This window comes from Notamacropus eugenii, chromosome 6, assembly GCF_028372415.1.
Source record: "Notamacropus eugenii isolate mMacEug1 chromosome 6, mMacEug1.pri_v2, whole genome shotgun sequence".
NCBI classification, from domain to species: domain Eukaryota; kingdom Metazoa; phylum Chordata; class Mammalia; order Diprotodontia; family Macropodidae; genus Notamacropus; species Notamacropus eugenii.
Genome location: NC_092877.1, coordinates 214648201 through 214675576, shown reverse-complemented (window position 1 = coordinate 214675576; position 27376 = coordinate 214648201). Strand labels below are relative to the sequence as shown.

Sequence of the window (27376 nt, the reverse complement as noted above, 5' to 3'; positions counted from 1 at the left end):
ATTCTTATGTTTGAAAGTCAAATTTTCTTTTCAGCTCTGTTCTTTTCATCAAGAATGCTTGAAAGTCCTCAATTTCATTGAAAGACCATTTTTTCCCCTGAAGTATTATACTCAGTTTTGCTGGGTAGGTGATTCTTGGTTTTAGTCCTAGTTCCTTTGACTTCTGGAATATCATGTTCCATGCCCTTCAATCCCTTAATGTAGAAGCTGCTAGATCTTGTGTTATCCTGATTGTATTTCCACAATACTTGAATTGTTTCTTTCTAGCTGCTTGCAATATTTTCTCCTTGACCAGGGAACTCTGGAATTTGGCCACAATGTTCCTAGGAGTTTCTCTTTTTGGATCTCTTTCAGGTGGTGATTTGTGGATTCCTTGAATACTTATTTTGCCCTCTGGTTCTAGAATCTCAGGGCAGTTTTCCTTGATAATTTCATGAAAGATGGTGTCTAGGCTCTTTTTTTGATCATGGCTTTCAAGTAGTTCCATAATTTTTAAATTGTCTCTCCTGGATCTATTTTCCAGGTCACTTGTTTTTCCAATGAAATATTTCACATTATCTTCCATTTTTTCATTCTTTTGGTTTTGTTTTGTGATTTCTTGGTTTCTCATAAAGTCATTAGCCTCCATCTGTTCCATTCTAATTTAAGAGCTATTTTCTTCAGTGAGCTTTTGAACCTTCTTTTCCATTTGGCTAATTCTGCTTTTGAAAGCATTCTTCTCCTCATTGGCTTTTTGAACCTCTTTTGCCAATTGAGTTAGCCTATTTTTCAAGGTGTTATTTTCTTCAGCTTTTTTTTGGGTCTCCTTTAGCAAGGTGTTGACCTGCTTTTCATGCTTTTCTTTCATCTCTCTCACTTCTCTTCCCAGCTTTTCCTCCACCTCTCTAACTTGATTTTCAAAATCCTTTTTGAGCTCTTCCATGGCCTGAGCCCATGGTATATTTATTTTGGATGTGTGGGATACAGAAGCCTTGACTTCTGTGTCTTTCCCTGATGGTAAGCCTTGTTCTTCCTCATCAGAAAGGAAGGGAGGAATTATCTGTTCACCAAGAAAGTAACCGTCTATAGTCTTATTTTTTTCCCCTTTTCTGGGCATTTTCCCAGCCAGTGACTTGGCTTCTGAGTTTTCTTTCCACACCCACCACACCTGCAGATCTCGGATGTAATGGATTGGGTAGAGACTTGAGTTAGGGGACTAAGAATGCATTGCAATAGCCTGCGCACAAGATGAGGGTGGCCTCAAGTTAAGTAGTGGCAAGGTGAGTAGAGAGAAGTGGTCACATATGAGAGAAGAAATAGAGGTAGAAAATGCAAGGTTCAGTAACTGATTGGATGTGTGAGGTGAGGGAGAGTGAGGAGTTGAGGAGAACAATGAGGTTATGAAGCTGGGATGCTGGAAAAATTGTAGTGCCTTCAAAGAAGTTTCGAAGAGAAGAACATTTTTTTTTTGGGAGGAGGGGATGAATTATAATTTTGTCTTGTTGAGTTGGACAAGTCTACAGTGGATCCAGTTCAAAATGCCCAACAGGCAATAGGTGATAGACTAGAACTCAAGAGAGACGCTAAAGGTAGATAAAGAGATCTTCAATCATAACCAAATTCATGAGGGGACACACACTCACAAAGAGACAGAGAGAGACAGAGGCAGAGAGACAGAGAGACCCACGCAAACAGAGAGATAGATACGGAGAGACAGCAACAGAGAAAGACAGACACAGAGACAAGAGAGACACACACACGGTGATAGAGACAGAGACAGAGAGACACAGAGAAAGACAGGCAGAGACATAGAGAGAACCATACAGATAGAGAGATAGAGACAGAGAGACAGCAACAGAGAGAGACAGACAGAGAGACAAGAGAAAAAGACACAGAGACAGAGAAACACACAGAGAAAGAAACATGGAGAGGCAGAGAGAAACACACACGTACACACACACACACACACACACACACACACACACACACACACACACACACACACACACACACACACACACACACACACACACACACACACACACACACATAGAGATTAGGTCTCAGATTAGACATTGGGGAAGGAAAACTGTTGGGAGGAATAATATGGAAGATAAATCAGTGAGGACACTGATAAGGAATAGTCAGATAGTTAAAGGAAGAACCAGGAGAAAGTACAGGAGGAGAAAAGGGTCAATTGTGTCAAATGCAGCAGAGAGGCCAAGATGGATGAGGACTTAGAAAATACCATTGAATTTGGCAATTAGGAGATTGTTGGTAACTTTGAAGAGAAAAGCTTTAGTTGAGTGATAAGCTCAAAAGCCAGACTGTGAACTGATTGAAGAGTTAGCAGAAATGAATTGTAGATAATGAGTATAGGCAACATTTTCCCTCCTAGGAATTTGTCTGGAAAAAACTGGGGAGATACAGTACCATAGGTTGGCAGCTGGTAGGGTCCAGTAGAGTTGTTGTTTTAAGGATAAGGGAGACTTAGACAGGTTCAAAGGCAATAGGGAAGGAACTAGCAGAGAGGCTGAACTTGGCAGTGTGATAATTGAGGTTACGCTTATGGAGAATACAAGAGGAGGTAGGAACAGTCTCCCATGTAGGAAGCTAGCTTTGACAAGAAGCATCATCTCATTATCACAGACTCAAGGGAAAAAGGAGAGAGGAAGAGGTGATACCAAGGAGTTTTGATAATACAAGAAGGAATTAATGTTTTACTGAATTGTTACTTATATTTAATATTGTATTGAACATAAAAAGGCCTAGTTGGAGCTAACCTAATTCTGTAGTACTTAAATTGCTAATGTAATACTGAAATGATTTAAGGATAAAGAAGGGTGGCTGGCTAATTGGCCTAGTATTACTATTTGAATTTGTCCCATAGAATCATAGAATTTTAGAGTCAGAAAGTATTTCAGTAGAAATCCAGTTTAACCTATAATTGAAAGGGATCATCAAAACAACATACTGAACTGAAGCTTTCTAATATTGTTATTCCTGTACACAATTTTCTCCTAGTTGTGCTCATTTCCCTGGTCATTATTTCATTCAAGTCTATCTGTAATTTCTGAAGATCATCAAGTTCGTCATTTCTTATAGCTCAGTAGTGTCCATCATGATCATATACCACGACTTGCTTCACCATTCCCCCAACTGATGGGCATCTTGCAACTTCCAAAAATTATGATCTAGTTTTGTCCTTGAGAGCTTAACAGAGCAAATCAAATGCAACTTCCAGAGAACAATTATTCTTAATACTTGATATCAGATATTATTTCCTCGAGTTTTTTCTCCACAGTTCCTTAAACAATGATTCAAATTCTTTCACCATCCTAGTTTCCTTACTCTAGACACCCTTCAGTTTGTCAGTGTCATACTTAAACTGAATATAATATTCCAGACCATAGTAGAATACAAAAAGCACTATCACTTTCTTAGTCCTGGAAGCTCTCCCTTTCTATTTACAGCCTAATAATACATTATTTTTTTAAATTGTCTTCTAGTCCACTAAGATCCTCCAAATTTTTTCAGACAGATTGCAATCTAATTACATCTCCCCTATCCAGAACTAGTATGGTTGATTTTTTTGAACTCTTATTTAAGACATTACATTTATGCCTATTGAATTTCATCTTATTAACCCAATGCTCTAACTTAACAAGATCTTATTAAAAATATTCTCTTCTGTCAGTGTTTTAAAAATTCCTCCCACTTTTATATCATCTGCCCATTTGATGAACATGTCACCTATGCAAATCACTAATGATAAAAGTTAAATGTCATAGGATAAAACCTAGATCTGTGAAGCATTCCATTGTAGGACTTATGCCAAGTTGATGGTAAACATTTAATGGCGGTTCTTTGAGTGTGGTCATTCAACCATTTCCAAATCCATACAATTGTATTGTAATATAATCTATATTTCTCAATATTTTCCACAAGAACAGTTTGACAACACTTACAAAAAGCCTTTAAAAAATGTTTAGGTGAACTATATATATAATCTTTCTAAGATCTTCTAGTCTCAAGGTGCCAAAAGATATCACATGGACATTTTGAATGTCTGTTTCTATATTCTGTAATTGGTTAGAAAGTGTCCCATTGTATAACTGTCCTTTTAGAAAGAAAAGTGGTTCAGAAATTCTTTAACAAAATTTAAAAAGGCAAATATTTAGAGTATATGCAAAATTAATTACTAATATGTCTTTTTATCATGTGAGTATGATGTCACCCATGGAACTGTGAGAAGCACCAGACACATAATTAGTTGGCTGCACTAAGGATAGATGTTGGCTGGTTTGTTCAGCTTCATTGAGCTCTGATATAGGTACTGTAGGGAGTGCATTTCTCTTTCTGGACATACAAAGACCTTCCTAGAAATCTACTATTTTGTTTAAGATCAGTCAGTTCTAGGTCCCAATAACAATTCCAACCATGTCAGTTACTGTGCAATATTGTGCATCTCTTCTTGGAAACTTGCATGCAAAAATTATCGGAAGGTATACATAAACATGACACTTTAAAATGAACATATCTCCTGGAAAAGTATAAAAATCCTCTGAGTCTTGTATTCTTTAACAATCCCTAACTTCTTTGTTTGATAACTTGACTACATTAACCCATTTTGGAAAGAATAAAGATGGCGTATTCTTTGCTTGATTAATTTTTTTTTCATTTTTTATTGAGAGCATGTAGTTTCATTTTTTCATATGCTGGTATAACATAACAATAACATGCTGGTATTTTAACTGCTTCTCATTTGAACTTTGGATTTGAAATGAAATGCTTCCTAATTAGCCTTTACAGAGTGAATATAAAGAAGAGTTAAATATTTCAAATTGTATTTTAAATTATTAGGTTGTATATTTTGCCAAGATACCTGTGTTGTCAACTAATTAATCCAATTACTATCATTTACAGAATGGATAATCCGTAATCCTGTGAGCCTAGAATTACTGCAGAATGAATTTTCTATCCCTAAAGATTCTTTAATGCTGATCAGTAAATTTGAACAGCATTGAATTCACTTCACAAATACTACTGTTCAACATGTATTATCTTGGATGATATTTTGAAAAAGCTAAGTTGTACCTATGGATATTTTTTAGGTTTTTCCATGTTTAAAAATTAAAATAGATATAGTAATGGCCTTTTAATTTTCTCATTAACAATTACTTTGGGTGGCACAGTGGATAGAGTACTGGCCCTGGAGTCAAGAGGACCTAAGTTCAAAATCAGACACTTACTAGCTGGGTGATCCTAGCCAAGTCACTTAACCTAAATTGTTTCCAAAAAACCAAAACAAACAAACCCAATTACTTACTGGCTTCTCTAAGTAGGGCATTGTCTTCAAGTTACATCATATTGCTTTGCATATAAATTACTCAGGCATGTGTTTTATTCCCCCCCTCCCACCTTATCCCCAACCACTACCAATATAAATACATTGAAGGCAGTTTTCATTTCAATTTCAATTTTTTATCTTCCAGAAAAAAATCAGTAGCTACTTAATAAGTGTGTGTTGATTGAATTATCTTTACACCTGTAAGTGTTGCAGAGGGGAAAGTGTGTGTGTGTGTGTGTGTGTGTGTGTGTGTGTGTGTGTGTGTGTGTGTCTCTGTGTGTTCATATTGATGTGTAATCAGAAAGCACTAAGCTAGGAATCAGGAAATCTGAGTTTGAGACCCTAGCTCATATCCCTAATAGCGATGCTAATTTGCACATCTCATTTAATCCCCTGGGCCTGATGTTTTCTGAGCTTCATTAGATGATCTCAAAATTCCCTTCCATGTAGAACAATAATTAGCAAATTATGAGTTTGAGAAAGTTGGGAGCTAAATACGGCCAGAAGGGGACACCTTGGGGCTAGGAAATAGGCCAAGAGAAAGTTAGTCTGTTTTATAATTGTGCTATGAGGAAGAAAGCTTCTTGATAGCAATCTGCGAGGAATCCTCCTCTGAAGTCCCTGAGGACAATTTGCTTTTGACCTTACTTTATCCCTGACAGCACAATCCCTGGCACTTAGTAAGTACTTAGTAAATGATTACTGACTGGCTAACAGGTAGTTTGTGATCAGAGCTTTTTTCTTTTTGCTAAATAGGTGCTTATCCCTCTTGCTTCCCCTGAAGGACTTCAAGTGCTTTCAGAAACCTCTAAGTTTGACTCCCTGGAGAAAAGCCCCAGTTGTGCCACCTTAGAGATGACTATTTGCAGTGCTAATATCTCTAATTATATTGATGTTGGAATTAAATGTTACTAAGATTTCCTGATAGTATCTCCCCCCTTCTTGGACTACCTGGGTCAGTTAATCATATTCAGATGAGAATATGATTAACATAATAACAGAATCAGTTAAACATATGCAAATGAGGAAATAAAGCTTAGAATACAGACACCAAAAATATGCTTTAGGAACATGGGAAACCAGACTAAGGTGGTTTTTGTCAATCTCTCTGGTTTCTAGGTCTCCCATCTTACTACCTCCTTATCAAGAACGTTTCAGTTATCAGAAAAATAAGGGAGATATCAGGCAGGGAGGCAATGACCTAGTCTAATCAGGAAACAAGCAGCAACGTCAGAAGGCCAGACAAATCCTGACAGTATCCTGGAAATTGATGGAAGTATTCAGTATTTAGCAGTTATTTTTGACATCACATAGGCAGCCATGGGCTCACACCACAGGAAACTGTTTGGATCTTTAGGGTGTACCCTATTTTACAAATCAGAATAAGCTATGCATTAAGTATGCAGATAATTTGAGACACTGTGCCACTCACAAAAGTAAAACACATAATTTCTTTGCATGATAGGCAATCTCCTCATATAGCTGTTGGAAAACAACATTATACCCTCTATCCTTGTATCCTGCCCGTAATACCACATTTATTCAACTTGGAAAAAGCTCTTCTCTTATAGAAAGCACAACGCGTCAGTAGCCCTGATATCTACCAGCCAAACTAAGGATTATATACAATGGAATCAAACATGGCAAAATGATTAATTTCATATTAGCATTTAATAGGGTTTTACATTTTAAACTAAGATCCATACATGAAATGACATATTCAGAGTGAAAATTGGCTTAAATTGGGGGTTATTCCCCGTTTAATCCCCTTGAAGTAAATTAGAGTCAAATGCAGCTGAGAAGTCAAGAAGGATGAGGACTTGGAAAATACCACTGAATTGACACTAAATATAGCATAGGGGATAAAGAGATGATCTTGGTTAGGAAGACTTGGGTTTGAGTCCCACCTTTGACAAATACCTGGGCAAATCTTGTAGCTCCATAGTGTTCCAAGCAGCTTGTACAGACTTTAAGTTGTGGAGAATGTGTCACTTTGCTTTGATAGCAGGAATCTTCTTACTGGAGGTTCCCAACAAATGAAATGGGGGTTTTTCGGGAAATTTCATAGCAAATGAAATCGCAGCTCTAATTTAAAGAAAAACTGCTTAAACAGATCTTGTCACATCAATCTGGTAAAGTTTGAGCTATAGCTTCCAGACAAATTTTGTTTTCCTCACTTGTTTTTGAAGCACTTCATGATAATAAGGAAAAGAACACTGACTCAGGACTCAGATGTTGAAATCCCACTTGTGATGCTTACTGCCTTTGTGACTTTAGGTAAATCCCTTTAGATCCATGGGTCTCAGAGAGCTAATCTGTAAAATGAAAGAGTTGGATTAGATGGTTTCTAAAGTTCTGTCTCCATGTCACTTTAAGACTGGGAAGGTGTTTTCTGTGCAACAACCCTATGAGTGTGGTATCACCACCACCATCATCATCTCCATCTTCCATGGGAGAAAACTGCAGTTCTCAGAAGTTAAGCAACTAGCCTATCATCACCTGGCTTATAATTGTTGGATGGAGGCTCAGAACTCTAATCTTCTGGCTTCAGATCCAAGGCTTCCCTCACCACAGCACATGAACACCTCTTCTTCTTTACCCCCAACTCCAACCCCAATCAGTTTTTCAAATAGCTTAGATGCTTCCAGCATGGGCTGTCACCATCATATCCAAGTGGTAGATGGGGAAACACAGGTGGTAATTTGCACATTTCCTGTAAGTGACTGTAAAGAGCACTGTGCAGTGAGCATGTATAGAACTGGAACACCATATAGGGCATTCTTTCAAATTCACTGACATATGCTGTAGAAAATTAATTTGGCTACAGAATACTCTACTGTATTATTCAGTTCCTTTTGTTGTCACTAGTTTTGTTTTAAATGAGGTTTGAAATTTTATGCCTTACCAAGCTGCTGTTTTGTTTTGTTAGCTTTCTAAATTATGGTCTAGAATGTCACAGAGCATTTTGTAGTTGTTTAAATGCATAAAATTATCTGGGATTAATGACCTTTTTGAAAACGCATACACAAGGGAGCAGTATTAGTATATGTATTCATATTGATATTCTGATCAAGTATTGGAATATTTTCACCCATGAAAAGCAGAGCTCAATATATTATTCGCTTGATTGTACAGCATACATCTAAAATAGATTTTTTTCTGTAAAGAGAATGGAGGTCTGAGTCAATCAGAGCAAAATATATTACCAAGAAGTTTTACCTCAGATCATAGATCTGGGGCTGAAAGGAAAACTAAGAGATATCTAATCCATCTTTCTCATTATAGAGAAGAAGAAATTGAAGTGCAAGGACCTAAAATGATTTGCTTAGGTTCTCTTAGATGGTTTGAGGTCAGAGGTCAGATTTGAACCCAGGTTCTTTGACTCATAGCCTCTGTACCATGGTCATGACTTTAAATATTCTTAAACAAAGTTAGTAATATTTTGCTTTTTGAAAAATGAGCTGTTTTTCAGTGTTCTCATATTATTGTTTAATTTTTTGTTTAAATTCTAATCATTACTTCCAGGATACATATTTCTGAGTATAGAGGAAAATAATGTCCATTTAATCTTTTAAAATTACACATTATTTATTCTTATTTATTGTTTTAAAAGAATGCAAAATCAAGTGCAATAATCAGTTCTGCCCAGAATAACTAACACACCTGTAGTTTAGCTTTCAGCTGTGACTTGCTTTTAAAAAATGAGTTCAGTTGATCAGGAAAGTAAAGTGTGTTTCTGTTTCTGTTAGGATTTTGAAATGATTAAATAATATAGTGACTGGCACAGAAAAGGAACTTAATAAATTGGTTAATGAGTTGAATCATTGAATCCTAATGGTCTCAACATTCAAATCTGGTATTGAGCAGGTGAGGTTGTCCTCCTCAAGACATGAGACTGGAAGAATCTTCAAAATACCTTGCCCAATCGTCACTTTGGTGGCTTATCCAAATTACTTCATTTCTATTGAACACCTACATGAGACTTTTTCTGTATTAGTATATACTTGCCTAGCTAGATAAATAGCTAGAACAAATTCAAAATGAGTTGGTTTGCCCTGTAGCTATGTAGAATACTAACACATTTTCTTCCAGGGATGTCTAAATGACCTAAGAGCTTTTTTTTTTTTCAGTTTGAACAAGTTCATTTATGACAACTTCACACACACATACACACACACACACACACCAACACACACCAGCACCAACAACCCAGGATCATTGTGCAGAAACAAAATGAGGAGCATAACACCCTTAGTGGAAATCAGTGCAAAATTTTAAATACAAGACTTCATTTAAAATCAACATTATATCAAGTCTCAGTAGTTCTGTCCACTTGTGCCCTGGAGGATGTGGCATCTGAATGTTTTGCAGTAAATAAGGGAGAAAAAGTTTTTAATAGACAGAAAGGGGCATTTTCTGCTTCCACACTCCTTAATATTTTCTTTTCTCATTTTCATCAGACTAATAAGAAGTTCGTCTCAGAGGCCACATCCTTTAGCAAGCACTTCCAAGTTGCTCTAGCAGGAAAACTCCTATGAGGTAAATAAATAATCACTATTATCTTAACATCTTGATAAAGTAAGTTCTATTGAGAATTATTTAATAAGCCCACTTCAGAACTTAGAGTAGAATCCAGAATCTTGAATCTATTTTCTGTTTAAATACAACTGTTGGCAATAACAAGAGAGACTAAGTTTTCCCATCAAGAAAAATATCATTAGACAAAATTAAAGAGTATTAATGAGGTATAGTGAGCAGATAAGTTTATTTCAAGTCATGAATAGGATTCTAGTTCTATTTGTTAGCTATACCACCATGGACAAGTCATTTAAGTTGGAGGGCATAAGGGTTCATTTTTTCTCACCTGTACAATGTGGATGACAGGAAGAATAATCTAGTGAATGGAATTAATCTTAGAGTCAGAAAGAACTGCCTCTGACCCATATGGGTCATGGGAATCATCAAGGCAAAGCCCTCATTAGGTAATATTAAAGGGTGTCAGCATAGAGTGGATAGAGAAGTTGATTTTGAATCACATTACCTGATAGAGAGTTCTAGGTCAATTTCTCAGTCATGTGAACATGGGCAAATTACTTAACCTCTCATGCCTTAAGCAACTCTCTAAATCTCTGAGATTTAGAGCAAATAAAGGGAGTTGGATGAATAGTAAAGGTATTGTACTGGTATCCATGAACCATGAAAAAAAGCAAAGGATGACTTTCCAATACCCTGGGTAGATCCTTGGGTTAAAAAACAATGGATTTTTCTAAATGAATGTCAAACTATCATCCAATGCTAGAAGATGCTTTTGGGTGGAGCAGAGACATTTCCCAAGCTTTCTCTATCTCTCTTAAACTCTCAGAGCAGCTAGCTCTCATTCACCCATTAGCACCTTCTTGGTTGACCTCACAGAATCATAGATTTAGAGCTGAAAGGGCAACCACCTTTCATTTTATAGGTCATCAACTAAGGTACACATAGGCTTGCTGATTTTCCCAGGGTGACAATTAGCAAGTGCTGGAGATAAAATCTGGACCTGGACCCTTTTGACTGAAAGCCATTGGTCTAGTCACTACGTTACCCTACCAGGTTCTTATGTTGGCCTAGGGGATAAGTATGTGTCCTCCAGTCAAATCCCATGCCCTATCCCATTGGCTCCTTCCATTCATCCTTTACCTATATTCTATCACTTAAGGTTGTTTACAAGGCTCATAGGATCAAAAGTTTGGAGTTGAAAGGCACCTTGGATACCACTGTATCCAGGCCTCCCATTTTACAGAACAGCAAACTGAGATGCAGAAGATTTAATTAACTTGCCCATGGTCACATGACTAGCAAGTGTCATAGGTGGAATTTGAACCCAAGTTTTCTTGAATCTAAGACCAGTGGCCTATATCTAGCCCATATAACTTATGCTTCAGAGTTTCCTCTATAAACCATAAACTCTTTATAACCAGAACTCTCTTTAACATAGAGCTCTATAAACAGAATTCACTATAATATAAAACTCTTTGTAGACTGTTTGTTTGCTCTTGTATTTCTGGCTGTCTGCAGGCCAATAGTCCTGGATTTAACTGCAAGCTTATACTGTAAATCTCTCTCTCTCTCTCTCCCTCCTTCCCTCCCTCACTCCCTTTCTCTTCCTCTCTTTCTCTCTCTCTCTCTCACTCTCAGTACCATACAATATTTTCATATATCTTATTCCCAAAGCAAATAGGGTTCCATGTTTTTCAATAACAACAACAACGAAATAAAATAAATTACTTAAATCAGAATGCCAAGTGGAATTTGGGGTAAGGTTTAATATTTGTGGGTCTAGGTATATCTATATACATTCATATATGTACTCACAGTTATATATTACATTTTGGCATATAAGAAAAACCCCAACATAACAACAACGTTGTATTGAGAAAAAGATCAGATTTAAAGTTCTAGTTCTACCACTTAGTCATTATAATTATTTCTATATGCTTGACATTTTAAACAGAATTATGATATTAAACTAAAATAAAACTTCATTTAGCATCATTATTACTCTGAACTCAACTAAAGACATACAATAACTGAGACATCATCAGCAATAGTCCCTGGATAAATTTAGAATATGGAACTGGCCTACATGGGATTCTATTTGAGGTATTCAACTTCAAGTAGGAACTGTGATTACTTTGTTTTAAGTGCCCTTTCCACTAAAGTCCCATACCATAGTAGACAGTCTCCATGAGTTTCACACGGCATCATGACTTTAGAAAAATTCCTTGGTGTCCTGAAACTGCAATTTCCCCTTCTACAAAAATGAGGATAATGATGCTCACAGTTATCTATAATAGTAGTATTTTTTTGAGTATCACATGAGCTGTGTTAGATGAAGACTTTCTACTCACCAAAGCATTGTACAAATGTTTGCTGTTGCTATGGTGGGATGGATAGTAATACTATTTCCTTTTTGTTAAAAAACATTTCAAACACCTCTAATTTAATAATGTAAAGAACGAGAAGAACAAGAAATAACATTTTTTATTGGCAGCTTTAACAAAAGTGAAAAATGTAGAAATGTTTTGGTAATCTTCCAAGAGAACATCTTCATACATTACGGATGTGTGTGTGTGTGTGTGTGTGTGTGTGTGTGTGTGTCTGTGCCTGTGCCTGTGACTGTGTATCTGCTTATCAACAGTAATTCATTTCATTTAAGAGAAAATGGTAAAGAGGATGATCAATCAAAACCACAGGCACGCCATGACAATGTATCTCAACCCCAAATAACACCTTTTAATAGCAATCAGGGTTTTCAATAATGTGTTGTCTGGAAACCAACCTCCAACTCCATGTCTATCTTTTCTCAAAGATTAAATGATAAGCTATGCCGATTATTTATTGGCACCAATTTATTTGCTGTCAACTTCTTTTTGTCTGGTTGAATTATGAATTCTCCTCACATAAATTTCCAATTTTCACAATAATACTTGCTTGTGAGGATGGAGCTCATCAGAGAGAGACAGACTGCTAGCCAGCCCATGAAGTTATCATTTCTGATGCATATTTCCAAAGTCACAGAGGTATTAAAAGCCCTGGCCACAAAGACATTGTCCAAATGAAACTTTCAGCATCAATGTTCACCTTTAGACATACAGGCATAATTAAAATTTTTGATTGGAATGGATGAATCCAATTTAACAAATAATGTGTTTTATTTTGAGACAGAAGTAGCAAAAAATGCATACCTCGTGCACAGTAGAACAGTGAGAAATTCTTTTATTAGTCTATATATTCTAAAGCTAAAACTCCACTTATTTTATTCATTTATAAAACATTCAATAATTTATCTAAACTTACATGAGAGTAGTTCTACTTTTGAACAATCAGCAACATTCCAATGAACAAATATATTCAGTTAAAGATCTTCCCATTTGGGAATTTTCTAGAAGCATAATCTAGAGGAAAATGTTTTAATTACAAAGACTTCCACACTTTGAAAGGAAACTGAAGGTTAAAATGTTGAAGTCAAAAATAGAGACACTTAAGACATCTTGAGGTTTTATGTTTTTTTCTTTGTGGCCACTGCTAGCATTTGAAAACTCCCTAAATATTAACTAGTTAATGCTAATTACCCAACTCATCAAACAAATGCAACCAGTGAATGGAAGGGGAAGAGTTTGTAGGCAAAACCTGTCCACTTTTCTTGCATTTGCCTTCAAATCCTACCATCCTTTTTTGTCATTATAAAAGAGAAGTCACTGCATCAGAGGCATCTTTCTATGAATACAATTAAGTGCACATTTGAAAATGAAGAAACACAGGGTTACTATCTGTGGAACCTCTACTGACCTTTCTCACTTCCTATCTGCTGCAATGCCATCCCTTGACTAAGTAATTTGCAGGCATTTTGGATGTAAGGTTGATTGAATTCTGCCCTCAACATTTATTGAGCACAAATGAAATGTCTTTCTAATACTGTTGGGTTCATTGGACTTCATATTTGTATGGGGAACTCCCAGTGAGGAGATTCCCTCTATCAATGCAAGTTGGCCCTTTTTCTGCAATTTACAGTTTTAAAAATTGCCTAGAGAGCACCTAGAGGGTAACTGACTTTTCCCTGGTCACACAGTCAGTATATGTCTTTTAGAGGCAGTATGACTTTGAACCTGACTATCTATACTGTATGTCATATTTCCTCTTTATTAGAGGATAAAGAAGCATTGCTACCCTATCGTAGAACAATACAGTTGACTAGAGAATAACTCAATGGCTGCTTTTTACAAGTCTTTATGTCAATTTTTAAAGAATTAGAGTGGTCTTCCCTCTTCTAGCATGGAGACCACTCTGGGTTCTAGGGGACTTTGCCAGCAGAGGGCAGTATTTGGCACGTCCTCCCAGCAGGAAAGGCTTTGCATATGGGCTCAGTGGCAAACTATGCTTTATGTCCAAGGTCCAATTTAGCTAAGGTTGGGAGGCTCAGTCCCAGAGGCTTGGCTGACAGGTGCTGCATTGTTTGGATTGTAGCAACTCAAAAATAAAAGCAAAACGTATTTACTAAGGCGTGGAAAAATTTGTGATATGCTTTGGTGGAAGAAGTTATATCAATCAAATCACAGATCTCCTGGGAGGATATAATTCTTTCTACAACTTTTCCAGGCATTGTCTCTAACAACATTTCTTAGTAATTTCTGGAATACAATTGGACTTGAAGTCAGAAACATTTGGCTTCAAATTCTACCTTCCATATTTAATGGTCGTTTGACCATGAGTTGACATTTAACCGATTCTAGTGCATTTCTTTGTCTCTAAAATGGGAATAATATCTGTAATGTCAATCTTAAATTGTTTTGTGACAAGATAGTAAAATCATATGTTTAATATTCACAAAGTTTAAATCATAAGCCATAAAATATCAATATTATATTTTTGCATTATTCCTGTATCCTTCCCTAGTCTGAGTGTAGAATGTGAATAAAAGCATATTTCCTATTTCTTTATTATCAAAATAATTTTCCACATACTTTAGAAATTCGCCTATAAAAATACAACAATTTAATAATTATGAGCTGTGTGATCATAGCCAACTCAAACTCTTCTTGGTTTCCCCATTTGTGAAATAATGGGATTAGATAGGTCATCACTAAATTCCTTTTCAGGCTTAAAATTACACTTTTTTTTTTTTGTTAGATGGTGATTTCATTGGTAATGAGGAATTTTCTTTACCTATTTAGATTTTTACCTTTTCTGTAACTTCTATGCTCCAAGACTTCTGGGACTTGGCAAGCAAGTGTGACATTGATTTGATTGTGATGATATAAATGACTTTCCCAGGATTATAAATCTAGTTAGTCAGAGGCAACACTTGAACCCGTCTTCTGAGCTCCAAGGTGACTGAATCCACTCTGCCATGCTGCCTCTCCTTTTCCTATGATGAGGTACTAAAGGCATAGGATTTTAAACTGTAGACTTCCAAAATAAATGTAGGTTAATTTTTTCCCCTTGATACCCACTATTAGAAATGAAAAAGGAGATATTTTCAGTAAGGGTTAATAATTTGCATTTAAATGATGCTGTTAAAATAAAATAAGAATGGAAAAATAAAATGAATATATTGACTAATGAAAGAATATATTTCATAACATATATATTATAAAATTATAGAATATCCATACTCTATCTTCCTTGTATATACCCACAGTTTATTTGGGACACATAGGTGGTACAATGGATAGAGTGCTGGACCTGGATAGTATCTTGTTATGCACAACTTCTATTACTTTCATACAATGCCATACATATGATAGGTCCTTTCTAACTATTTAAATGTCTGTTGACTTTTTATTCCTGGCACTAAGAATAGTAGTTTTTACATAAAAAGCTTGTTCATTAATTAGTTATGCCACCACTTTGGGAGAACTTTTTAAGAAAGTTATATGTCTAGGGAAAAAGCAATCACTGACCTAGTTTTTAAGAAATTTTCCAGTAGATAGTATTTTATCTTTCCAATTATATGTAAAGACAATTTTAACATTCCTTTTTTATATAAAATTTGAATTCCAAAATTTCTCCCTCCCTCTATTCCCTCTCCCCTCCCCAAGACTGTAAGCAATTTGATATAAGTTATGTATGTGCTAACTGACCTGATTTAAAAAAAAATTAAGGCCACTGGGAAGAAATAGGGTTTTTTTTTTTGTTTTTTTTTTTCATTTTTACTAGTGGATTTTTTAAATTATGTGTGACCTTAAGCAATTGAATTTAGTTTCTTCTGAAAAATATGTCATGAAAGATAAAGATGAATGGGACAAAGTAAAAAAGAGCGTTCAAATATAAAAGGAAAGAAACAAAAAAGAGAAAGCAAAAGTTGTTCTTAGGAGGAGCCAAGAAGCTTCATGTAATATCACAAAAAATGGAATGTTAAGTTTATTGCAAATGAGGACAAGCTCTTCATTTGCTAGATATGTGTCTAGGAGTCATTGGTCATGGAAATTAATAGAGTAACTTCATTTGGGATGGTACAGTAGTAGGAAGCAAATGATTAATAATGAAAAGCATTCTGCAGTGTTAATTTTATAAAACTGATGAATTCCTAAAATAGAAGAGACAATGAGTTTTCATATTAGTAGGATATTTTAATATAGATGTAGAATTTATCAGTTATTAGAACATTTTGCTTTCATCAGGTCATTTTTTTAGTCAATAATTTTAGGAATGGAAGGAATAATTGTGAGCCCAAATTGCCTGCACTGAACTTCAGTGCAGACTGTCTGGATCCTTTATTGGACAAGACACTCCTCATTTTCTCTGTGTTGTGTCCAGTGCAGTTGGAACTGCCTCCACCTTTGTCCTTCATCTCTATAATTCTGTTGTATGCCAGCTGGCTTGTCTGTCGAGCTGCCTTGGTACTTCGATGGCCTAGATTGTTGATGTGGGGGAAGAAGTAGAGCATCTGAACAGTGAGAAGCGACAACAGACACAGAGACAGCATTTAGTCCATTGGCGACGCGATTACTCACTCCATCAGCTGTTTGATGATGGCTGCTAGTGGTGCTGCTTTCAGCAGGCGTCAGCCCCTTGGCAGCTGTGCCCAGGGCCTTGGAAAGAACAGAAGTCTATACAACAGCTTTATCTGAGGCTAGCAGTGGCACAAGGAAGCTCTTGAAGTTGTGTAATGTACCCATCCACAAGTCTAGTCTCCAGTCTCTCATTTCTCATATTTGCATGAGGAGACTTCTTTCTTCCTTCCTTTGCTTTTCATTCCTTTGTTCATTCCTTCCTTTCCTTCTTCATTTTCTCTCTTCCTCCTCCCCTCCCTCCCTTTCTTTCTTTTTCCTCCCTCTCTTCCTCCTTTCCTTCTTTCTTTCCTTCCTTTTCCCCTTTCTCCCTTTTCTTTCCTTCTTTCCCTTTGTCCTTCCTTTCCTTTCTTCTTTTCTCCTTCCCTTCATCCTTTCCTTTCCTTCTTTCTTTCCTTTTCCCCTTTCTCCCTTTCCTTTCCTTCTTTCCTTTTGCCCTTCCTTTCCTCCCTCCCTTCATCCTTTCCTTTCTTTCCTTTTTCCCTTTTCCTTTCCCACATTCCTTTCCTTCCCTCTTTCCTTCCTTTCCATTCATTTCTTCCTTCTTCCCTCTCTCCCTTCCTTGTTTCTTCTTTACCCATTCTTTTTTTTTTGTAAAATTTATTTCTACTGCCCTGATTTCAATTATAGAAAAAAGAAAATTTGAGTTGGCCAAAGAACTACTGCTTATACTTCTGTTTTTCTCTATTCTTCAATGTCCTCTAACCGCAGAAAATGACATCCACATGTTTAAAGTACTGAATCATTAATAAAAGCAATATTGTGTGTGAACCTTTAATGGAAATGCATTAAATTGCTGTGGAGGTGAGGAGGAGGGGTGGATAATGACAATCATTTTTCTTGATTGCATTGTGCTTGTCAGAATTATTTCCTCAATAATTTTGTTGTTCAATTAAAAAAAAAAAACAGAAACATGACTAAAATTTTGTTGAACCAATGCAAGTGCTTTGACAATTATTATTGCCTTTTGGATAAATACCAGCATTCTGTTTTCTTTTCCTTTCATCAGAAATATAGCTTGTAATATGTGAGAGCACATTAAATCCAATTGAATTTTCTAAGAATTGCAAATTGATTCCATAAGCATTCAAAAATATAAACATATATTTAGAGAAAAGAGTTTGATGATGACTTAGATTTGTTAAGCTCTTTACACTTTCATATTTGATTTTAAGATGAACTTAAATGAGTAAAAGTAGGTAGATATGGATTTAATTTAGCACAGGGTGAGAGGCTTTATTTATTATTCATATGAATAATTTCCCAGGGGTATGGTATAGTAGATATAGAACTGGACTGTGAACCAGAAAAGTGTTCAAATCCTGGTTCTCCCATTTTTGAACCATTTGACCTTCAATATTTCAGCTAACCTCTCTATCCCATTTTCTGCATGTGTAATAAGGGTACAGATATATCAAAAAACAATTATTCACACTAAATGAATAACTAAGTGCCTATTCTCTGTCATTTACTGTGCTAGGCCTTGGAAATACAAAGACAAAGACAAAAAGCTATCCTTAAAGGAGATGATATTCCACTGAGGAAAAATAATATGTAGGCAAATGAATGTATACAAATTTCAGAAAATGGTATAAGTCATGTACTCACTTGGTTTTGTATCCCCAAAACACTCTGGGTGATGCAGTACCAGCTCTGAATTGACTGGTGTGCTGCCTTCTACAAGACCACAGAAAGACAAAGTATCACTTTATTAATTAAGCAATTAATTAGTTTCTCAACTGGCTGCACTCCTCTGGACTTTTCAATCATGCTGCTGGAATCTCATCATTATGAAAGATCATTTCTTTCCGGGAATTCACATCATAACCTATGCACCTGGGACCTCTCCCTCTGGTTGGAGGGTGGAGACCTCCTTCCAGAATCTTCATTGAAGGATGCCCAGGCTAGTCATCTCTTCACTTCCCACCTGGCTGCACTTCTCTGAAATTCACTATAATGCCTCACACCAAGTAACTCATTCCCCCCCCCCCCCCCCTTTCAGACTTCTTTCATATATTGTCTTCCCCCATTAGGAAATAAGCTTAGCATAGTTCCTGGCACATAATCAGCACTTGCTTAATAAATGTTTGACCTGACAATGAGGTAGTGCACTATACAATTTGCCTACCAAGTGAGGCTATACTCAATGAAACAGTATAGTTAGCTTGTCAAGGTCTCCCTAAGGCATGTGTCAGTAGCTCTCAATATGTGATGAACAAGAAGGAAATCTTTACTAACCTTGTGCTAAATTCCAGCCTGGGGAGAATATAAAATATTTTCCAAAAATACAAACATCAGAAGAAAACCTCTGTGGCACTCTTCCCATTCTATGTCAGGGAAATTTCTTAGCTCATTCTTGATTCCCAATATTAATATTACTCAGGAAATAAATTTTCTTTAGTTATAGAGATTAACATTAAACGTAGAAGGGAAGTGTAAGAATACTTACTTGGCGAGACCACATCCCCTAACTTCCTCACATACTTGAGAAAAAGAGAGTAGGGATGGTGCTATTGTCCAGGACATAGTTGGAATAGACAATAAAACAGTAGGAAATGGATAAGAGTTGGGAGGTAGACTCATTTCTTGGCATTCTCACCAGCCATTGACATTTAGAGAATCTGCTTTCTGTTTCTAGAATGTTCCTCACATTGGTCTCAGATCTCGTTCCTGACTTAGTTTTTGCCCAGGGTCTATTTTGCCCCTGTAAGGGCTTGGGCTCATCTCTGTTCCACAGTTTTCACCTCTATGATGCTGATCTCTCCAGGATTAGTCTCAGTTTAGCCATTCCCACTAGAAGTATAGGCAATTAAGGCAGCAAACAATGACTTCTGGTAGCATGGGTCCCCTGGAAGTTTGCCATCACTCTCTGCTTCCTGAAACCGTAAAGAATGACCTAAAGGAGGTCTTTTGAGGGGTAAAAGATGTAGGGGAAAGACAGACCTCTGTGTTTTAACATAAAATCTTCTCCTTCCTCTGTCTTCTCAAATGACTTAAAAAAAAAAAATTATTTGTTTTCAGTGTTCCACAATCACTACCATAAAACCTGTACTTTTTCCTTTCCCCCTCCCCCCTCCCTCCCTCCCCCCACCTCCCCCCTCTCCCCCCTCGCTTCATGAGATGGCATACAATTTTATATAGGTTCTACACATACATTCCTATTAAATACATTTTCACCATAGTCGTTGTATAGAAGAATTAAAATGAATGGGAGAAATCATATTACAAACCAAAACTTAATGCAAAAGAAAATGATCTGTTACAATCTGTGATTGAATTCCATAGTTCTTTCTCTGCATGTGGAAGGCATTTTGCCTTAAAAGACCATTGGGAATTTTTTAAGTCCTTGCATTGCAATGAACTTCTAAGTCTACCAGAAAGATTCCTCACACACTGTGGTTGTTGCTGTGTCCAAAGTTCTCCTGGTTCTTCTTCTTTCCCTCAGCATCAGATCATACAAGTCTTTCCAGGCCTCTCTGAAGTCTTCCTGTTCATCATTTCTTATAGTGCAATAGTACTCCATTACATTCATATACCATCATTTATTCAGCCATTCCCTAATTAATGAGCATCCCCTTGATTTCCAGTTTTTGGCCACCACAAAGAATGCTGCTATAAATGTTTTTGTACATGTGGGACCCTTTTCCATTTCTATGATCTCTTGGGGATACAGACCTAGAAGCAATATTGCCAGGTCAAAGGGTAACATTTTTGTAGCCCTTAGGGCATAGTTCCAAACTGCTTTCCAAAATGGCTGGATCAGCTCACAGCTCCACCAATAATGAATTAGTGTTCTAACTCTCCCACATCTTGTCCAGCATTTATCATCTTCCTGTTTTGTCATGTTAGCCAATCTGATAGGTGTGATGTGGTACCTCAGAGTTGGTTTGATTTGCAGTATTGGATTTAGAGCATTTTTTCATGTGAATATAGATATCTTTAATTTCTTCCTCTGAAAACTGCCTGTTCATATCCTTTGACCATTTATCAACTGGGGAATGCCTTGTATTCTTGTACATTTGACTCAGTTCTCTATATATTTTAGAAGTGAGGCCTTTATCACAGACACTAGTTGTAAAAATTCTTTCCCAGTTTTCTGCTTCCATCCTAATCCTGGTTGCATTGGATTTGGCAAAAACTTTTCAGTTTAATGTAATCAAAATTATCCACCTTACACTTTATAATGCTTTCTATCTCTTCTTTAGTCAAAAATTATTCCCTTCACTATAAATCTGATAAATACACTATTCCTTGCTCCACTAATTTGTTTATAGTATCACTCTTTACACTTAAATCATGTACCCATTTGGACTTTATTCTTGTGTACAGTGTCAGGCATTGGCTCTGCCTAGTTTCTGCCACACTTTTATCCAGTTTTCCCAGTAGTTTTTGTTGAACAGTGAGTTCTTATCCCAGAAGCTAGGGTCCTTGGGTTTATCAAACAGTAGATTGCTATATTCATTGCTTACTGTGTCTTGAGTACCTAGTCTATTCCACTTGTCTATTCCTCTATTTCTTAGCCAGTACCAAGTGTTTTTGATAATTGCTGCTTTACAATACAATTTGAGAACTGGTAGAGCTAGGCCACCTTCCCTAGCATTTGTTTTCATTAGTTTCCTTGCTATTCTGGACCTTTTGTTCTTTTTGTATGAGTTTTGATATTATTTTTCCAGCTTTAGAACATAATTATCTGATAGTTTGATTGGTATGGCACCAAATAAGTAAATTAATTTAAGGAGAACTGTCATTTTATTATATTGACTCAGACTACCCAAGAGCAACTGATGTTTTACCGCTTGCTTAGATATGATTTTATTTGTGCAAAAGTGTCTTATAATTGTGTTCATATGGTCCTTGGATTTGTTTTGGTAGGTAGATTCCCAAATATTTTATAGTGTCTATCCTAGTTTTAAATGGGATTTTTCTCTTTCTATCTCTGCTGGACTTTGTTGGTAACATATAGAAATGCAGAAGATTTGTGTGAATTTATTTTGTAACCTGCAACTTTGCCAAAGTTGTTTATTATTTCAAGTAGTTTTTTACTTAAATCTCTGGGATTCTCTAAGTATATCATCATATCATCTGCAAAGAGTGATAACTTAGTTTCTTCTTTGCCTATTTTTATTTCTTCAATTTCTTTATCTTGTCTAATTGCTACAGCTAACATTTCTAGTACTATATTGAATAATAGTGGTGATAATGGACATCCTTGTTTCACCCCTGATCTTATTGGAAATACATCTAGCTTATTTCAAGTGACTTTTTTTAAGGCAGAAATGGCAGGGAGAAAGAAAGAGTATATCATCATTGATCTTTTATTCCTCTTCTGTTTTGTAGATTACCATGATTCCACAATATGGGGTAAAATGATAATTTGAGGGAGATAAGAGGCCATATAGCATTAAACACTCATCATGCAAAGTAAATACAAGGTAATTTGGGAGAGGATGATATAGTGGATAGGGTGGAGAGACATCAGTAATGCTGAGGAAGTTTCTTTTAGATCATTCTTGAGATGACCCTTAAAGGGAAGCAGAGATTCTAAGGAACAGAGGTGTGAAAAGAAAGGATTTTGGGCATTTTGGAAAACCTTTACAAAGGTATGGTGCCAACAGATGCAATGTCATGTATCATGTAATAGAAAGTGGTAAACAATTCAGGCCACTATCCTCCCATTTTCATTGGATCATCAACCCAGAGCAGTTCATCTAGTTCAACTCCCTCATTTAACAGAGGAGGAAACTGGGGCACTGGGAAATCAAACAACTTGCCCAAAGTCTTTCAAGTAATAGTGGCCAAAGATGATTTTTGAAACCATGCATTCTCACTCTGCAATTAATATTCTTTCTTTATACCATAATTTTGCAGATATAGAAACCTAGGCTCCAAGAGCTTAAATGATTTTTACTAAAATTATGTAATGGGGCAGCTTGATGGTGTACTAAAAAGAGTACTGAGCCTGAAGTCAGGAAGACTCATGTTCCTGAGTTCAAATCCTGGCTCAGATACTTTCTAGCTATGTGAACCAGGGCAAGTCATTTAATCCTGTTTGTCTCAGTTTCTCATGTATAAAATGAGCTGGAGAAGGAAATGGCAAGCTACTCTTTTATCTTTTTCAGGGAAACCCTAAATGTGGTGACAGAGAATTGTGAGAAACAACTCAGAAGCATTGTTTTTAATATTTTATAAATACCAATGTAAAATTCAGGTTGTTTTATCTTATTTTTGCTACGAGTCGGCCACCTTCTTTCCTAGTCCTACATTTCTTTGATGAAGTATTTAAATCAATCAATCAACAAACATTTATTAAATATCTACTATGCGCCCAACATTGTTCCAGGTGTTGGTGAAAAAAAGACCAAAAAAATGAGAACAATACCTGTCTTCAAGGAGCTTACATTCTGTTGGTGTAGAAAACATATACCTAAATGTTAACAGTGCAGAACAGAGCAGGAGAGATCAAAAAAGGTTTTGTGTAGATAGTGCTTGAATTTTATCTTTTAAAAAGTCATAAGATTGTCATTGCTGGCTCTAATCTGCAACCTGCTTATACTTCTCATCTTTTCTTTTGTTTGTTTTTCTTGTCCTGGATTATAAGCAAATATGGCTCTTCCAATACCACATTCTTTCACTATTTTATACTCATTATGGAATCACCAAGAGAAAATTGGTTTTAAAATAATGAGCTGTGGTGACAGCAACTAGTTTGGATTCACTGATAGTATTGGGTTTGTTTTCCAAAAGTGACCCTGTCCAATCTCTTTCCTCTATTCAGTTCTGGGCCCAGGTGCTTTGTCTAAGATTTATGAACTAAATCAATGGTTTGTCCATGTGTAGTACTTTTCCAAGTTACATGGACTAAATCAATGGTATGTTATAATTTGGGCAATATATTCTGATTCTCTTTCCCAGAAGAAATGTGACCTCTCTTTGTGTCCTCTTAAATTTGTAGGGTGGGCAAGTGAAGGACCTAGCCTTTGCCTGATAATGAGCGTATAGATCAAAGTGTTGTATTTTTCTGTTAAAATATTATATGCCTTGAATTCTTTGCTCCTTGGCTCTCAATGATAACAGATGCAGTATATAATCAGAATCCTGGGAACTTCAGCCTAGGGTCATAATGAACAGGTATGGGCCAGGAGTAAATTACAGTATGAGCCCTCCATTCTTTACCCTAAAGGTTTTATGTAGGTGAAATCTCATTTAAATGAGTATCATACTATAGAGGAGGCAGCATAATACTAGGTATTTATTCTGCTTGGAGAAGTCGATTTTCTTGGACTTCAGTTTCTTTAACCAACAACATAATGTTTCTTTTTTTTAAGGAAGATATTTTATTTTTTAAATAATTAATTTATTTGTTTTCAGTTTTCAACAATCATTTCCATAAATCTTAAATTTTCTCCCCTCCTTCCCTCCTATCTCCCTGAAATGGCATGCTGTCTTATATGGGTTCTACATATCAACATAACGTTTCTTAAGTATCTATTATGTGTCAGAGATTTTGGGGATTGTGTGTGGTTTGTTCTTCCTTCTCAAAAAAGGATGATGACACCAGGAAGATAACTTACAGATGAATTGGATTTAAGTGAGGGAGGGCTGTGTAAAGTCACCAGCCTTGCTTTCTCCTCTACAGTCATCTGGGTCCAGTGGCAAGATATAGATCAGGGCAACTAGAGATAGCCCAGGATGCAGTGGAGGAACCTTGGCCTTTTTAAGCTAAGCTCTTTCTGTGTTCTCACCGTGACTGAGGTTATGCCCATGTAGTGATTATGGCTATTTAAGAAGTGAGCCAACATATGGCCCTCTAATTAAAATGCATCAAAATGAGATGTGAAGACTCTCAGGTTTTCTGGCCAAAAGAGAAAGAATTACTATTTACATTCACACTGAACCATCTAGGGCCCAAAAAATGTCATTAAGTTGAAGATACAAAAAGAGGCAGAAGACAGTCCCTACCCTCAAGGAGTTTACAATTTAATGGGGGAAAGACAATGTGTAAACAAATAAATATAAGGCAAGCTATGTACAAGAAAAGTAGGGAATAGTTAACAGATAAAAGGCATTAGAAATAAGAAGTATCAGTACAGGCTTTCTCTAAAAGATGACATGCTAGTCAGGAATGAAAGGAAGTCAGGAAAGTCAGTGGGCAGAGAGGAGGAGGAAGATCATTCCAAGCATGAGAGATAGAGAAAATGGCCAGAGTGAAGAAATGGAATATCTTCTTCATGGACCAGCCAGGAAGTCAGTTTCTTTGGACCAAGGAGTATGTGTCAGGAGGGTGATCAGTTATGGAAGACTGAATATCCAAAGAGTATTTTGTATTTTGCCCTGGAAACCATAGAAAGACACTGGAGTTTATTGAGTTGGGGAGTAACACTGTCAAATACAAGCTTTTGGGAAGTCACTTTGGTGGCAGAATGGAGAACTTATTGGAGTGGGGAGATATTTGAGATAGGCAAACTCTATAGCAGGCTATTGCAGAAGTCCAAGAGTGAGTTGATAAGGGAGTGCACCAGAATGGTGTCACTGTCAGAGAAGAGAAGAGATGTTGCAGAGATGAAATCAACAGGCCTTGGTCACAGATTGGATATAATGGGATAGGGGAGTGAGAGTCAGTCAAGAGTCAAGGATAATTTCTAGCTTGAAAGCCTGAGGGACTGGGAAGATGGGTAACTTAGAGTAATAGGGAAGACGGAAGAGAGAGGTTTAGGGAGAAAGATAATGAGTTCTATCTTGGACATTTTAGTTTAAGATGTCTACTGGACATTAAGTAAATTCAGCTATAAAAGAAGGTCTGGACTGGACCCGAGGCAGCTAGGTAGCACAGTGGATAGAGTACTAGACATGTCAGAAAGACTCATCTTCTTAAGTTCAGATCTGGTCTCAGAAACTTACTAGCTATGTGACCTTGGATATGTCATTTAACCCTGTTTGCCTCAGTTTCTTCATCTGAGCTAGAGAAGGAAATGGGAAGCCACTCCAGTGTCTTTTCCAAGAAAACACCAAATGGGGTTACAAAAATTCAGACACAACTGAGATGACTGAACAAAGGAGCTTCTAACATATTTGTGTGTGTCATCAATCCCATTTACAATCTGGAGAAGCCTGTGGGACCACTTTCAGAATAATATTTTTAAATAAGTAGAGGAAATGCTAAATTTTAGTTAGAGGTTAGTAAAAAAAAAAAATAGATATAGTTCCACCCAAGACCATTGAAAACTTTTCAGAGAAACTTTGCAAGTCTATAGACTTCAGAGGAACAGCTCCCTTCTGCTCAATTCTATAATACTTTAAGGGCAGCCTAAAATGGAGGGGTGATGGAGATGAGTGGAGATTTCACAAAATGGTAACATACTGACGTTTGCTGTCTGAATGCCATGTGGAAGAAGAGAGAGGAGGATTGGAGTGAGCATCCAAACCCAATTCTTCCTTGTCCACGTGCTGAATATTTTATATGAACACTTCAGGACTCCCTCTCCCCCGACCCCTTTTCAAAGCACCAGTTGGTAGAGTTACTGCTGTTTCTTCCCACCTGTTTCCCCCCACCCCATTCCCTTCACCCCCTACCTGCAAGCTTTAGCTCTCTGGTCCCATTCACTGCACAGAGTAGTTCCCCTGTCTGTTTTGCTCTTGGGGAGGCCTTGCCTCAGTCTACTTTTGAGACAGGTTAGCAGTCAGATTCTAGGTTATTCAGTTGATAATCCTGTGACCCAATAAAAAGAAAAAAACATATAAACAAACAAAAAAAAACAGTTTTAAAATATTATCAAGTTGTTGGAATTGTATCATTTTGGTGAACTCCTTCCTATCCTTTATAATAGCTCAGTGTGTACTTGATGCTGACTTTGTCAAAGAGTTGAGAAAAGCAGTCATTAATCAGTACACAAGTAAGCATTTATTAAGGGTCTGCCATGTGCCAGATACTCTGTTAGGTGCTGAAGAAATAAGACAGAAGTGAACCAGTCCCTGCCTTCAAAGAGCTTACCTCCTAGTTGGAGGAGAAAACACATAAGCATATAAGTGTTTCATGTTTCATGTATACAAAATGAAGATAAGGTGGTTATGGGAGGAATCAGGGATCAGGAAAGGCTTCATTTAAAAGGTGGCACTTGATCTGAACCTTTGTTTTCTCTTCTATCTATAATATTTCTCAGCAAAAAGAAAACCATTGATTTATGGTTAAATTCAGTAATTAAAAATGGAATTGAAATTACCAAATTGTATATGAATTTCTTAAAGGTCCACATTTTCCCCATCATTACACACACACACACACACACACACACAGACCTATATATAACCATATATATATATATGTATATGTGTGTATATCTATACATATATACACACAAAATTTGTACATGTAATATACACATATATATTTCATTATCATATTTTAAAATAGTGAGACAAAATCGTTTCAGGAAATAGAGATCTGAAAGTTCTAGGATTCTAGCTGGGATGTGCTCTAAAATCAGAAGGGTTGGGTTCAAAT

At 36.6% G+C, this 27376-nt stretch overlaps 1 protein-coding gene across 1 annotated transcript in view; it reads left to right on the top strand.

Annotated features, from left to right (window-relative positions):
- MYO16 (myosin XVI) overlaps positions 1–27376 on the top strand; it is an 884880-nt gene that overhangs the window by 49444 nt on the left and 808060 nt on the right. Inside the window, exon 2 of the mRNA XM_072621988.1 lies at positions 9790–9868. The gene's annotated coding sequence lies outside the window, so the exon portion shown is untranslated. The remainder of the gene's footprint in view (positions 1–9789; positions 9869–27376) is intronic.